Genomic DNA, 14,807 nt, shown 5'->3' on the forward strand with positions numbered 1-14,807 from the left:
CATTGAATAACTGTGGAAGTGCTCATAAGAACACTAAGCTGAGAAGCAGGCTTTGTCCCAGTGGGGACGTAACGCCAGAAAGAAGAAGAAGACGGGTAATCAAGGATTTATCAAGGAATTGCAAATGTAGTATATGCTCAGAATGGTTCCAAAAATTGACTGAGTAATGCTGCTAGTTTTATTTCATCAAAAAATCTTGCAAGTACCATCATGTTATATGAATGCGTAAACAGTAACTTTGGTAAAGAAAGTTCTCAGTAAAAAAAAACTGTAGAAGTACTCTAAGAATAAGCTGATAAACAAGCTCTGTCCCAGTGCGGACGTAATGCCAAGAAGAAGACAACATGGTCAATAAAGGTAATCGAAGATTTCTTGTTAAATTTTCCTATGAAGTACAACCTACAATACTTAATTGGCATGCTACATTGAAGAATATCCTTGAATATAGATTTTCAAATCAACAGGCAAAACTAATTAGCTGTACTAACCGATGTTCAGTGGAAAATGAGAATGATTTCGATACCTATCTTCCTGTGTGGTACTAAATAAACATTGTCATAGATCTTCTCTTCCAACCCTGTTATGATGGCTGACAATCAAAAGCCTGTTGAAAGAACTCCTATAGTAACGTCAGAATGGAACAAAAGGTTCTTCGTGGGGCTCTCGCTTGCCAACAAAGATCCTTAGCTCCACACTTTCTATAATTAAAGTAATTTTTGTTTCTCTCTTAGAGAATTTCTCTCTGGACTCCCTAAGTATAGGTGACACGTTTCTTTTCGCTTGCGTGCTGTCAGTTCGATCGAGGATGGCGTACAAACAGCTCGCACTCCGTAAGCGTGTTGTAAGGTTTTACGAAACGCATGGTCATCGTGGAAAACAGTTTGGAAAATGACCACTTTCAAGACTGCAACGTGCCGTGAGTACAGTTTACCGGATCCTGGCCTACCTGAGCGTGGAGCGTAGAGGCCGGTAGATGCCGTTCAGCGAAGAAGATGGAAGCAGTTCGACAAAAAGGACGGAACGAGTTTGCGATCGGCGGCCGAAAATATCGCTGCTCCTGAAATGCTCAAAATGGATAAGACTCGGTCCCCCGTAAACACGGACGAGCAGATAGTGGCCGTGAAATCGCAGTGGTGAATGACGAAGAATTACCGCGGGACGTCGTTCGTGCTGGATGACGAAAGCTACTTTCCGCTCTCGAAGACCCACATACCAGTGCCCTTGTGCCGTCTCATTGAGGATTTATTCGGCTCCCTCAGTGTTCTAGTGTACAAAAATAAATGGCGGACCAAGGATATAAAATTTACACAAATATAGCCTCCACTTTTGTAGATATGATTTTTTTTTTCGCGACATGGAATACTTGATACTTTGCACATATAGGCATTAGACTGGCCCAGCTCAGTATGGGAGAAAAATAAAGTTGTATAATTCCACGGGGCACCCCCCAGAATTATGCCTTAGGGTTAGAGGAAGGCTTTCTGAAAATTTCAGCTCATTTGGTCGTTCCATGAGCTGGCGCATTTGAATTGAAGTTAATATGGGATTTCCAGCTCAAACATATGAAAAACAGTACATCATCTACTGTTTGTTTCAGGATAATTGTTGATCGCGTTCAATTGAACCCAGAATGTCAAAAACACTACTTGATACCATAGCAAACAATATTGTAGAAGGTTGTATCATGATCAGGCGTTGCAGAATTCGCTCTCATTTGAGAATGAAGCACGATCAAAGCAAGCAAAGAAAAACATCCCATCTGTTGCGGTCCACGATCGTCATTGTATCGCAAGGTGTAACAAGTCTGATAAATGGAAGCAGCGAGCGAGAGCCCCAACGAGAGAGCGATGATAAAATCCATTTTTCTCGCTTGTTTACCGTTGGGGATAGGTGTTTTTCTTTACTGGCACGATAAACAATCCACGAACTTCCAATAACAACAGTGTCCCCCAGGCTTGGAGCATGTTTAGAGGGGTTTTATCATGCACTACTATCCCCCCAATCTGATCAAACTTGTTGCAGTATAAGATAAACAGTCTCTCATAATGTGCAGCATGTTATGATAGTTACAGAGAGCGATACGTGAGAGATTCTCTCAATTTTCTCAGGATTCAATCCCTGATCATGATTAAAATTGATAAAGTTGGTGTTTTAACTATCTGAAGTAGATCTGCAATACAGCTCTATATTTCTTCAACATAGCATGATGGTTACCACTAGGCGCATCATAGCCACCTATGACGCTGGGCGAGCTGCTGCGCAAGGCGCATGCACATATGTGACTGTACGGGAGTTCTGATCTAAGCCTAACTTTCAACAACCGAAAGGGTAATGAAAATGAGCTTACATCCAGATGCAACCTTCTGCAATTATGTTCATTAGGGTATCAACAAGTGTAATTGTCATTCTGAGCCCAATTGAGCACGATCAATTAGTATACAGAACAATACTGTGACAAAGGGTCAATTTTCAATATATTTGAAACGAATATCCCATACAGACTTTGAATTGAATGCGCCAGCTGGTGGCGCAACCAAATGAGTTGAAATTTTGAGAGACCTTTTTTCTTACCCTAAGGCACATTTCTAGGGGGTGCCCCATTGAGTTTTACAACTTTTTTGTTTTAGGGCCAGTCTAATAGGCATCGCATAACGCAATAGGTGATTTCGTTATACGTTCATTCTAGTTGTTTTAGTGGTCTTATCAGATCTTAAAATTTAATCTGTGATTATTTAATGATTTGTTTGAGCAGTAGAATCATCAAGCAATTTTGGATGGGTAGTTGAGTATAATGAGCATTTTTCATCATTAAATAATTTTCAGGAGTGTAGTTCTGAAGACTTTAGATTTAAGTAAGTAGTGAGTGACATTTGACATTGACGATAATCATAAGCATAACGCTCAAGCCGATTTTTTCGGAGGAAAGAGACGTGCGATAATATCAAACACGCTCAGCCCTGCGAGAGTATGTTCACACGATATCTTCAGCAGTGAATTTATATCATCCACAGCATCGAGAAGTGGGCTTCCTCCTTTCCTACTCTTTGTTTTGTCGTTTTGAGTGTCCTTCGCGATTGCATGTTGCTTCTATATACCAAATTTCACTATACTTTCGTTCAGCTAGCGTGGTGGTGTGGTTATGGTGCGCTCGCACTGAAAACGTTTTTGTCACGAACATGGGTTCGAATCCCGTCGGTGGCAATATTTTTTTATTATTTACTGTATGATAATTATCACGATTAGTCAGAGTAGAGTCGATAAAGTTGGCTCAGTGGAAATTATCGGATCGAGCTTGACTTATCGTCAGTACTTCACGAAATCTGTTTCTCGCAGATAATGGTGGCAACGAAATGTCGAGTTGCTTGGAAAATGCCTAGGAATGCCTATAAATGCCGTTTATACGATAATTTCATTCACTGCTGAATGACACTGAATGTGGTCACTTAATTCAATATATTTTTGTGAAATGCCATTTGAGGACCAAACACATGTAGGTGACATTTTGTTCCTTTTTAAGTTAAGTGTACCAATGCTTCAGTTTTCAAAGGTTTTTTAAGCCGTCCAACAGAAAAAAATAACATAATTCGTAATATTATATTTTTTTATTATCTTTATTATCGAGACTTTCAGCCGTTGGCTGGTTCGTCTCCGTAATATTATATTGTCTTGTTTCTATGGCTCCCATACAAATTATTTGGAATAAAATTTTAATGAAAAAAAATCAAATCAATTTTCTGAAAACTAGATTTTTGTCATCTACAATCCTTTGCTCCTAACCCCTTCAATTGCAGCCAGGAGATTTGAAAAAAGATTTTTTGAGGAATCTATAAAAGACCCAAGCTGAAATTTCTGTAGAAGTCCATGTAGCTGTTGCTGAATGAATGTTTGATAGAATTCTTGTGTCTCACAGAAATTCTTTTAGAAGTTCTACGGAATATAAGAAATGCTCGCCTCATTTTGGTATAGGTCACATGTAGTCCGTTCTCAAATATGATAAACATGAAGCTGGGGAAGCAAAGTGGAAGCCTGTAAAGGGTTAAAATATATCCCTCAACTTTATCGTCTTCCCAGACAACCAGAAGTCGCATAACAGTTAACGAACAAAGTCGTTTATTCATACGAATTGCATCACTCTCGCACTACATGATGGATGAAATCGTTTAATCGATGAGTTTCCTCGCATAAAACACTCTTTTATGAGTGCATATGTCCATTTCGTTTCTTCCCGTATACTTGTACAAGGTTAGCCGGATCAATCCGTAGCAGCTGGCAAATCATTTTGTCATCATAAACTAAGTCGCATAAAGGTACAGATTAAAGTGTAATAAAATCTGCACACTCGCAATTCATGCTTTTTTCATCATATGAAATATGCACGTGTATCGCCTCCACTTTTGTACGTATAAGGCCTCTTCGCATCATCTTATAGTGGAACTTTGCTCATTTGAGCATGGCGTAACGCAAAAGTTGATTGCGCTATTCGTATAGTTTGGTTGTCTGGGTTGGCATCACGTCTCCAGTATGCAGAACCTGTTTCTGAGCTTAGTGCGCAATGAGCAATTGCACAGTCATTTACTGAGAGTTATTCAAATCTAGCACTCTATGTGTCAAGTACGTCAGAATGCTAAAGTCGTCCTTCAAAAAAAGCCCTGGATGGAGATGGAGAATGACTCTAGAAAAAAAACATCGAAGTACTTTCTGCAACAGTTATTAAATCGTTCGAGGAAGGGTAGAAATAGGCTAGAAATAAATGAGTAGAAATTCACTGAGGAATTGCTAGAGAAGTTTTCAGATTCGCTTAGAATCTAAAAATATCGTGATAGTATTCTTCGAAAGTAGCATAAATGAATCCATTGCTGAAGTCATCATGATATACTTTTTCTTGAATTTGACCGTATGTGAATTCTTGTAAACTTTCACATTTTGAATACTTTTGAATGTTTTGATTAAAAAATTTGTTTTTTTTTTTTTTAATTTGTTTATCGGCATATCGGTCTATTTTGCTTTAAGTAAGAGGGAGCATGGAGAAGAAAGCAATGAATACTAGATGGATAGGTGCCGTAAGGGAACGGCGAGAGAAATTGGATTAGATGTTGAAGAGGGCATACCATATGAAACAGTATTACTTGAAACGTCCTTCCTTGTGGCTAACGTCCCCTATGGGGACGGCTTGGGTGTGTTTTGAGAATGACACTATCAAGACAGTCAAAAGGAAAGAGGTTTCAAGCGCTAATACTGTTTGGCAATCAAGCAGGTTCTATCGATCGGTGGCTTATATTTTTTTATGTTTGGGTATTGTATGTTAAAAATTTGAAACAGTTATATTATCACGTTTCCTTTATGTCCATAATTGGAACCCCTTCCCTATTTCCAGTAAGCTTTTTGATGGTTTATGAAGGGATCTTGGAAGAAATTACGATTTTTTCTGTTGGATGTATGAACGAGACCTTAACAAACATTTTAGGAAATCTATTGAAGAATCCTAATATTATGTTCGATAGATTTGGAACGAGAATAATCATGAAATTATTAAATTGATTTTATTCTGAAGCCCTTAGTATAAGTTTCTTTCGGAATACCCTCGTTAATTTGATTCCTTATGGCAGTTTACCCAAAAATTTTCGACTTCGACCCCGTTCGACTTCGGGACCAATAAATTTTTTTAAACGCCCCCCTGATGTGTTTCAAATGTTTCAATTAAGGCTAAGTAGCCCGTCATTCTTTTGGCAACAATGATGACATTTCAGCTTGGGTTTCAAAGTGATAAAACTCAGCCTTGATAGTTTATATTGGCTTGATAAATTATCACTGTACGCACTAACATGCATGAAGTATGCTGATACCTTTTCAGGTGTGTCAGAGCATAACCAACTGATTTTCTTTGATTCGAAATCGTGAGATGAATTAGAAACAATCATCAACAAATCAACAAATTTCAATGACGGCCTACTTCGCCTTAATCACTATTCTACACTGAAATTTCAATCAATATCTTATCGAAAGCGTACGAAAATTATCAAAATTACTACTTTTTTATCAACTTCAAATGGTTTGGAAATGATCATCGTTTGTAACTTTAAAGCCATACAATACCTATTATGATCAATAATTGAACTTAGCATTAGCTTTAAGTATTTTGCATAAATTCCTAGCCGTCCGTTAGCAAAGTCAGAGATTTGGAACTAATCTCTAACTCTTAGACAATATTGACGCATCCTCCAACAGTCGAGAGCTGTCCTGGCCACGTCCTTGCAAATGCTGAGGAATGGGAAGGGATGATAATTGAACACCTACTTAAGAAAGATGCAGAGAACTCTACGACCTTTCATAGGTGTTACGGGATGTTGTGGAGTTTAAATGGTAAGGCTAGTTCCATGGGATACGTTTGGTAATAGAGATGGGCAAAAGGAATCGGAGCCATTCAAAAGATCCGGATCACTCAAAAGAACGAGTGATCCGTGGATTTTTTTTGGCGAGAGTCGGTTCATTCACGGATCAGACAAATAGTTACCAGGAAAAAGAACGAACCGATCCTCTTCCCCTATTCTCTTTCGTTCGTTTCTTGGCTTTACTATTACGCTTGACACGTGCAAAGCAAGACACGCCACGCCACACATGCAAGCATAATTTTCTGCTGCACCGTACTCTCTGCGCCCTCAGCAAGACACACAAATTAGCCCCACCCTCTTGCACAGGAAGATGTAAAATAGAGAGAAAAAGTACCCACTTGAACGGTAAGCAAGCACATTTTTGCTTCGGATAGAAGAAATCGGCCGAGTGTATCGTGAGTTTCTGAGGAACAATGTATGTACGAAGAATGAAAGAGAGAGAGAAAGATACGAAAGGAACGACGCATGTCGCGCAACAGGGAGTGAACCACTTTTTTCCTTACGCTCGGTGCAGTTCGCTCTTCTTTTGCGAGTCACTGAGCCAATGAACCGTTCAAAAGATCCGGTTCACTAAAATGAGTGAGGATTTTCTTATCGGCTTTCAGTCTCAACGGCAATCAGAACTAAAATATTTCTTCTACGTCCAACGTTTCGATTGTATTTTCAATCTTTTTCAAATGTTAGATTGAAAATACAATCGAAACGTTGAGCGTAGAAAAAATATTTTAGTTCTGATTGCCGTTGAGACTGAAAGCCAATAAGAAAATCCCCGGTGCAACTTATAACAGTCGGAAGCATCCAACTAAAATGAGTGATTCGGATCGGATCCGTTCACTGAAATGAGCCGTTTTGCTCATCTCTATTCGGTGTACGTTTTGGCCAACAAATGGTTATTATTTAGGCATTGGCTGCTGATTGGAACAAACTTACCCAATTATTGCTTCGGAACTCCTTCGAAACGCCGCTCCTTCAACTATTTCATCAGCACGCTTATGTGTAAGTGAAATCTCAAAGCACTCGGTTGTATAAGTGTGTCTGTGTTCAGCACAATAGACCTTTTCGTGAAATTGCAATTTATTCGCAAAAACAAATCACATAGCGCGCAAATCGAGAAAAAAAAACTCTTCAGAGAACACGCGTGAGAACAAACTCGATATCAACGCAGTCACCAACACATTTATAGCCAAACTCATGCCACCCCTGCTTGTGCAAGTAGAGAAAACTCATACACCCACTCTACTGCCCTGCACTCTAAAACGAATGAAACATGATTTTTTTTTAATCGACGAACTGAGCACATATCATGAAAACTAATCGATACACGACGTTCTATAAATTGTCTGTCTGGAACTCCACATTAAGCAATATGTAGTTTATTAATCACAACACTTCGTTTTTATTCTTTTCTTCATACGCCGATTCTGCTTATTGAAACTGATGACGCAACTTCTTTTAATCAGATCGGGATCAAAAAACAAGCTTTTCGGGTTTTTCAATCATTCATTTTAGGCTGAAATGTGATAAAACCACAACGAGTAATTGTTAAGCCTTACGAAAAATTGTCTAGTAGTTATGTTTCAAATATTTTCACTCTGTATGTTTTTTTCAACGATCAAGCCCGCTGGAGCACAAACAAACACCAGAAATAAAATGAGGAATAATCTCTCGCATTGTATGCTATTTTTCGTCCTATTATGTTCAATAATTAACACACATCAAAAATTATATATTTAAGATATTTATAATCGTGAATTTTTGATATGATTTACTGGACAGTTCTTCATGACAGCATATGTAATATTATTCATCATGTATTACAGGCTCCTCAATCATCGGTTTTAACCTAACTACAATCATCGATTCAGTTTTGGCTCAATTGATTCGATACTCATAATTAGATATGGACGTTTAAAATTGGTTTAGGAATTATCGGATGATGAATGTTTTTGAATTCAACACTTTCGAATCGTTTTTAAAGATCCAGGAAATATCGTGAAAACAATTTAGTTTTTTATCTTAATTTTCAATATCAATTTATCTTAAAAAAATGAGGACAAACGTTGGCAAACATGTTGTGCACAGCTGGAGATGCAAAGAAAAATTTTAACCGTGGACTGGAAATTACAAGTTACTATATTTGAAGGGGCTCAAACGCAAAGGGGTGTAAGTTACATTTTGGTCGGTTTTGAGTTGAAGAAATTCTACTGTTTCAAAGCGCCCTTGCGATACTTTCAGATGATTTTTCCGCACAACAGAAAAATAAAATAATTCTTAGAAGACTAGCTTGTTTGATTTATGAAATGAAAAATTGACGGATAAACTGTAGTGTTTTTTAAAACTAATTTCTTGTCACTGATGCCCTTTCACTCCTAACCCTCTTCGTCTTTACAGAGCGGGTAGCGATTGAGTGCCCTAAGAATAGGAAATAAAAGACCACTTGACAAAAAAAACAGACCAAAAAAACGTAAAAGGATCCCAAAAGAGGCGAAAAGAGCCCAAACAGGAACTAAGATAACAAAATGAAAACTAATAAGAGCCTCGTAATAAAAGTTTGATTCTTTATAGTATCAGATCAGACCTTCCTCTAATATCTAAGACTTCTTAAGAAATTTCATCAGAAATTTATTTAGGTATTTACCCAAATTTTCAGATATTACTCAAGCATAAGAAAATTTACTCTCTTACCCGAACGCTACCGATAAAATATAGCAAAGTATGTGCTGCTACCGAATTTTCAGTGATTGCCGAACGCTACAAGGGTGAGCGCAATCCTGAAGAATCGCAAAAGATTGAGATAAACCGAAAATCGAAAAATTCACGGAGCGGAGAGAGCACCAACCCGCTCTTAATTGGGAGACAAAAAAGAACGCGTCCACCATCCAATCACTGAATGCTTCCAGCGGAATGTACGGATTTCGCGCTCACTGAATCATTTCGCCGGGTGTATTTCCAGTCAGTGAGCGCTCATCCGCTCTCAATCACAAATGTCACTTGTGCGGAATTGGAATGTAAAGAATCATTTGCTACAGCAATCGGATGCCTTCGGCTCACGGGATCGGTAGTGAATCATTCTGTTGCCGTTTTTGTCTACCTTGTAGCTCGGCGAACAAGTAGAAAGGGCATTGAAAGTTGAAACACTCAGATTGGTTGGAGAAACGGCAGCCTCGTTCTTGACTGTGTGTGGAAGTCAGAGAGGGGAACGCAATAATCGAGTGAATGCTTCCCATGCTTGATATTACTCCGGAAATTTCTAAAGAAATATTTAGTGATAACTTCCCAAGAAATTTCTCCACGAATTTTCCTAGGGAACTTCACTAAGGATGCTTAGGATGCTTAAAATACCTTAAGAATTTAAGCTGGATTTTTTCAAGGAGAACGAAACAAATGGAATTTATCCAAATGTTATTTCATCTGAATTCCTTTAAATTTACTTTTAATTTTTTTTTCAAGAAGGTCCAAACCCTTCTAATATGTTATCCATCAATTTCCCTCCCTCTACAAATTTTTAGTGATTTCCTTCAAAATTGTCTAGGATTTATATTAGATTGGGGATTTCCTTCAACAGTTGCTTCAGAGATTCCTTTTCAAGGAAAATTCAAGGAAATGCTAAGGATTTTTTTCTGAAAAATAAATCCGTGATATATTTCTAAAGAAAATCCTACAGATACCTCTGCTGAAACTTGTGTAAAATTTGAAGTCACCCTTAATGATCAAGAATCTCTGAAATAACTCCTGGACTTCTTCATCTTCTTTCTGGCGTTACGTCCCCACTGGGACAGAGCCTGCTTCTCAGCTTAGTGTTTTTTATGAGCACTTCCACAGTTATTAACTGAGAGCTTACTTTGCCAATGACCATTTTTGCATGTGTATATCGTGTGGCAGGTACGATGATACTTTATGCCCTGGGAAGTCGAAAAAATTTCCAACCCGAAAAGATCCTCGACTGGTGGGATTCGAACCCACGACCCTCAGCATGGTCTTGCCGAATAGCTGCGCGTTTACCGCTACGGTTATCTGGGCCCCTTCCTGGACTTCTGAGGAAGTTTTAGAAGAATTCCTAAATAACTTGTTAAGATAATGAAACAAAAAAAATCATTCTAATCTAGGTAGTATTCCGCAGGATTTTCTAAATAAATGCATTGAAAAGCATTGGACAGAATCTCTATAGAAATTTGTGTATTAATGATTGGAGGAATTATTGAAAAAAAAAAATGATGAAGTATAAACTGGTGTGAAAACTTATATTAGTTAGTTAGTTATCTTTATTAAGGAGATTTTCAGCCCTTGGCAGGTTAAATAAACTTTCTAAGATTGCAAGGCAATTTGTTGAGAATCTTTTTTAAGAAGTGTTTTGATGAGAAGAAGGAGGAGGAGAATAACTACAACAAAAAGAAGGAAAAAGAAGCATAAAAAATTGTTATTTTGTCCTTCAATGCGAATTATTTCTGACTACACAACTAAAAATATGTTGTAAATTTTAGTTTATTTTCATGCATATATTTGGAGCATCAAAATAAACTGAAATTTCAACGACAAGTCGCTTATTTTCCAACCGAATGCACTTCAAATTTACACGATCGTGTAACATTCAAGCATCTTTAGTTGAAAATTAAACGTGATGCTGTAAAAATAAATGAATTTGATTTACTTTTACTATACGCTTCTGTTTACGCTACATTGAAATTTAAATATTTTTATCTGTGTATTCATTGATTTAAATATTCACGGTCACAATACTGCCCACCGATTCAAACACTCACTACCTGTCATGTCTGATTGGCTGCAATAGTTCTATCCACCATACTGTGGATAGAGTGGCAGTACTCTTAGGTCCCTAGGCTTAGCTGATGGATCATAGTTTCTATAACGTGTTAGGAGTTCTATAACGTAAAGTGTATTAGAAGCCACCACGAATCAAAGCTGTATTACTGCGCTAAATTGACGTTACGTTATTGATTTGCTCTATTGCGGTAAATTTTCTTCTGTTGCCATTCTTGCCTTCAGAAGGGTTCAATGACAAAAAGTCGAACGACAACAAGTCCATGACGAATATAAAAGTGCCAAAGATTGAATTTCCTTTTTAAATAAGCAATATTACTCAAGGAACTATTCATTATCGACCTTTTGTCCTTTAGACATTTTACCTTTTAATGTTTTATTCTCTTTCAATATAGACTTTCTCAAAACCAGTACTATGGATTCTGTTTTCAAGCTTAAGGATAAATACAATAAACAATATCCCATGTGACCACTAGCCTGCTAACTCGCCTTTTTGGGCTTATAGGGCTGTTATACGGCTAATATAGGGCATATCCGCTCTGTAATAGCCCTATACTAGCACGGAGGGCGAATTAAAGTGTTATTTGGTTACATGGGATGATGGCCAAACATTAAAAAATCCAAATGACAAATATTCGCAAGAAAAAATGTCAAAACGTCAAAAGAACGAAGAGGAAAACAGAAGGGTAAGGATTACAAAAATGTAATCAATAATATATAGTTAATTTTTTAAATTTTTTGTGAGACATCGCCAATCCTACCGATGGAACACCACTGCCTCGCCAGTATTCATTCATTCACCCATTCAGGACTGAAATGCAAATTGGCTTTGACCTGTTTAAATATTTATGACAACTCCAAGGCGCTGCTGCTGCTATCGCAGCTGCTCGAAACTGCACCACCACCACCACCTTTTCGTAGTGCAGCGCTGCAGCAGTCTCGTTTTCAAGTATCGTCTCAAACGACGCAGTCTTGTGTACACTTTTGTGATCCATTTTTTTCGCTCGTTTTCTTTTTGCGCCTTGCAAGCTCTCAGTGACCGTTGATCCCCTGTTAGCGGGATATCACCCGGTAACCGTACAAAGACCGACCAAGAACTGATCCTGTCGCTTCTCTTGCATTTTTTTTTCTACCATTGCATCTGAGAATAGACATACACACACCCCGGAAGATGAGTTGCATTAAGTGAGACGAATCTTCATTTATTATTCAAACTGTTTTTCTTTCGTCATATTTTGCGAAGCAAGAGTGAGGCTTTAAAGCCGGCCCCGGCTGCCACTATCAATGGTTATGGACGATGGTTGGTTTCCCGTCTATCTAAAATGGAGTGATGAATTTTTAATGGGTGCTCAACGAGAAGCTCTTTATTCAGCCGCCGACGGTAGCAGCAGGTTGTTTGACCAAGTCCAGGGGTGGGACTGTTCCGAAGCAGTCTGAAATTACTTTCTTCGGTTAACTTCTGGGGGTATTTGCAAGACGATCCCGGTCCAGCACTATCTGTTTGATACCAGCACCGCAAGAGAAGCTTGAAACTCGAGTTTCAAACACTCGATTTGCCCAGTTTTAATTACAAAACGTGTTTGAAGGAGAAGAAGTCGAAGCAATCAAGGCATCGAGGTTGGTGCAGAAATTTGAGTGCAGTTTTCACAATTTGCGAAGAATTTATGCCTTAGGGGTAGTAATCAATATCAATTTAGTGGTGATCCAAAGACAATCGAATTAATGTTGCCAAGTGTAAATGGTTTCCAGAGCTTCCCAAAAAGGCTTTCAGAAATTGTCTAAGGATTTCTGAAAGATTTCAAGAGTTACCGCCTATCGCCTAGAGATTTCCAGAAGTTTTTATCGAGATTTTATAGATTTTCAGGGGTTTCCAAAGTGTTAGAATCTACTTTCTGGAACATTTGTAAATTCTTTGGAATCACTTTGGAACAATCAGGAAACCTCATGTTTATTCTTTTCGAAAACCCCTTTGGAAATTTAATAAATAATAAAAGCCACTTAAATATTTTTATGTGATTTGTTAAAAAAAACATATAATGCTTTTTCAAAATGGTTCAGACTTTATATTTATATTTTCGTGAGTGTGAAATATCATCAATGATAACAACATTAATGAACTACGTCCTGAAACATTTCATAGATCTTCAAAGTAAAATATAATTGAACATCTCTGCAGCGCAGAAAAATTGTCAAAACACAACCTAAATAATGATAATAAAGTGGTGAGCTCGTTTCAAACAAATTTTCAATATCTCTTTTGCAGTTATCAGGAATGAATAATGTGAGTGAAGATTTTTTTAATTTTCTAGGGGTATATAACATAGGCAAACAATTTTAATTCCTAATCGAAAAACTATGTTTTTAAAGCTTCTAACAAGCAATACGAACATCTTCAATTAGATCAAAGTGTATACATGAAGTAGTACATGATCATTAAATGATCCTGAAACTAAAAAATCTAATAAATTTCAGATTGTAATGAATTTCGCAATAAAAAAAGACCGCATTTTCTCCAAGGAGATAATTTGTGTTCTTTCCTCACAAAAGCTTCCAGCCGGTTATCCAATCCAACAACGATGTGTCAACAAATTCAATCGTAATTGTCCCGGGGATTTTGTCGGCCAGTCCAAATCTTCCAAAAAGCCCCACTTGTCGTCCACACACTCGCGCCACAAGAGCACACTCATACGTACGCACATTTACATTAGGTCACTGGTGATTACGACAAGGACGACGACGTCGACGACTACAACGACTGAAGTTGATTAATTTACTGCGCTTTTGTGCTGGCTTAACTCACATTGTGAAATGGGAAAATCCAGAACGTCGTCGTCGTCGTTGTCGTTGAAGTCGCAGCCCAAGTCTCAGTCAGTTGCCGCCATGGTCTGTCGTCCGGAAGAGCGGACAGGAAAAAAAAACTTTCTTTCGGACCATTTACCAAAAACGATGATAAATTTTGGCAGTCAGAAAAGTTTCTGCTTCGCAGCAGAATCAAGCACCAACACAATGATGCGCCGTTCTTGTTGGACTGCGAAAGGGGTTTCGTGGTGGGAGCTGGGCCAGCAGAAAAAGTAGTACGTATTCAAAAATGTCACTTTGAAAAGCTACGCCAGCGAGAAGCCGAGAGTCCCCCGGATATCCAAGGGCTTGAGACATTGGGAGGGGGGCACGGAGGGGTGCAACGGAGAAGGGTTACATTTGGCGACATCTGTTGGAGCCGTATAATTTCAAGAGGGAGATCTGCAGGAAAAAGTCCTGATTAATTCATCTTGAGGAGATGATATGGACTTTTCTTTGATGACGAGTTGGTATGTGGACGCCTGTGAGACCACAGATCTATCGCCTTCAAGTATACTACCCGTTTGCAACTTGTATGCAAGTTATACCACATTGCTCTCGAGGCATTAGAGATAGAGTGACAGGCAGATAGATAGACAGACATGATACTTGAAGAATTCTTGGACAGCTGTTAATAACCTTCGACTAATTTACGGTAACATTTTCTTCATGGAATCCAAAAATTGAGTGTACTTTAGTTGGAGAAATGTGCAAAAGAAATTCACCAGAATTCAAATCCCTTCAACAGCGCAAGAATTATTACCCCTCGAAAAATGAAAACCCTTCGCATCGTCACCATTT

General features: G+C 38.2%; 1 protein-coding gene across 3 annotated transcripts in view; it reads right to left on the reverse strand.

Annotated features, from left to right (window-relative positions):
* LOC5579127 (nephrin) overlaps positions 1–14,807 on the reverse strand; it is a 655,956-nt gene that overhangs the window by 357,336 nt on the left and 283,813 nt on the right. The window lies entirely within an intron of this gene.

This window comes from Aedes aegypti, chromosome 3 (genome assembly GCF_002204515.2).
Source record: "Aedes aegypti strain LVP_AGWG chromosome 3, AaegL5.0 Primary Assembly, whole genome shotgun sequence".
NCBI lineage: Eukaryota > Metazoa > Arthropoda > Insecta > Diptera > Culicidae > Aedes > Aedes aegypti.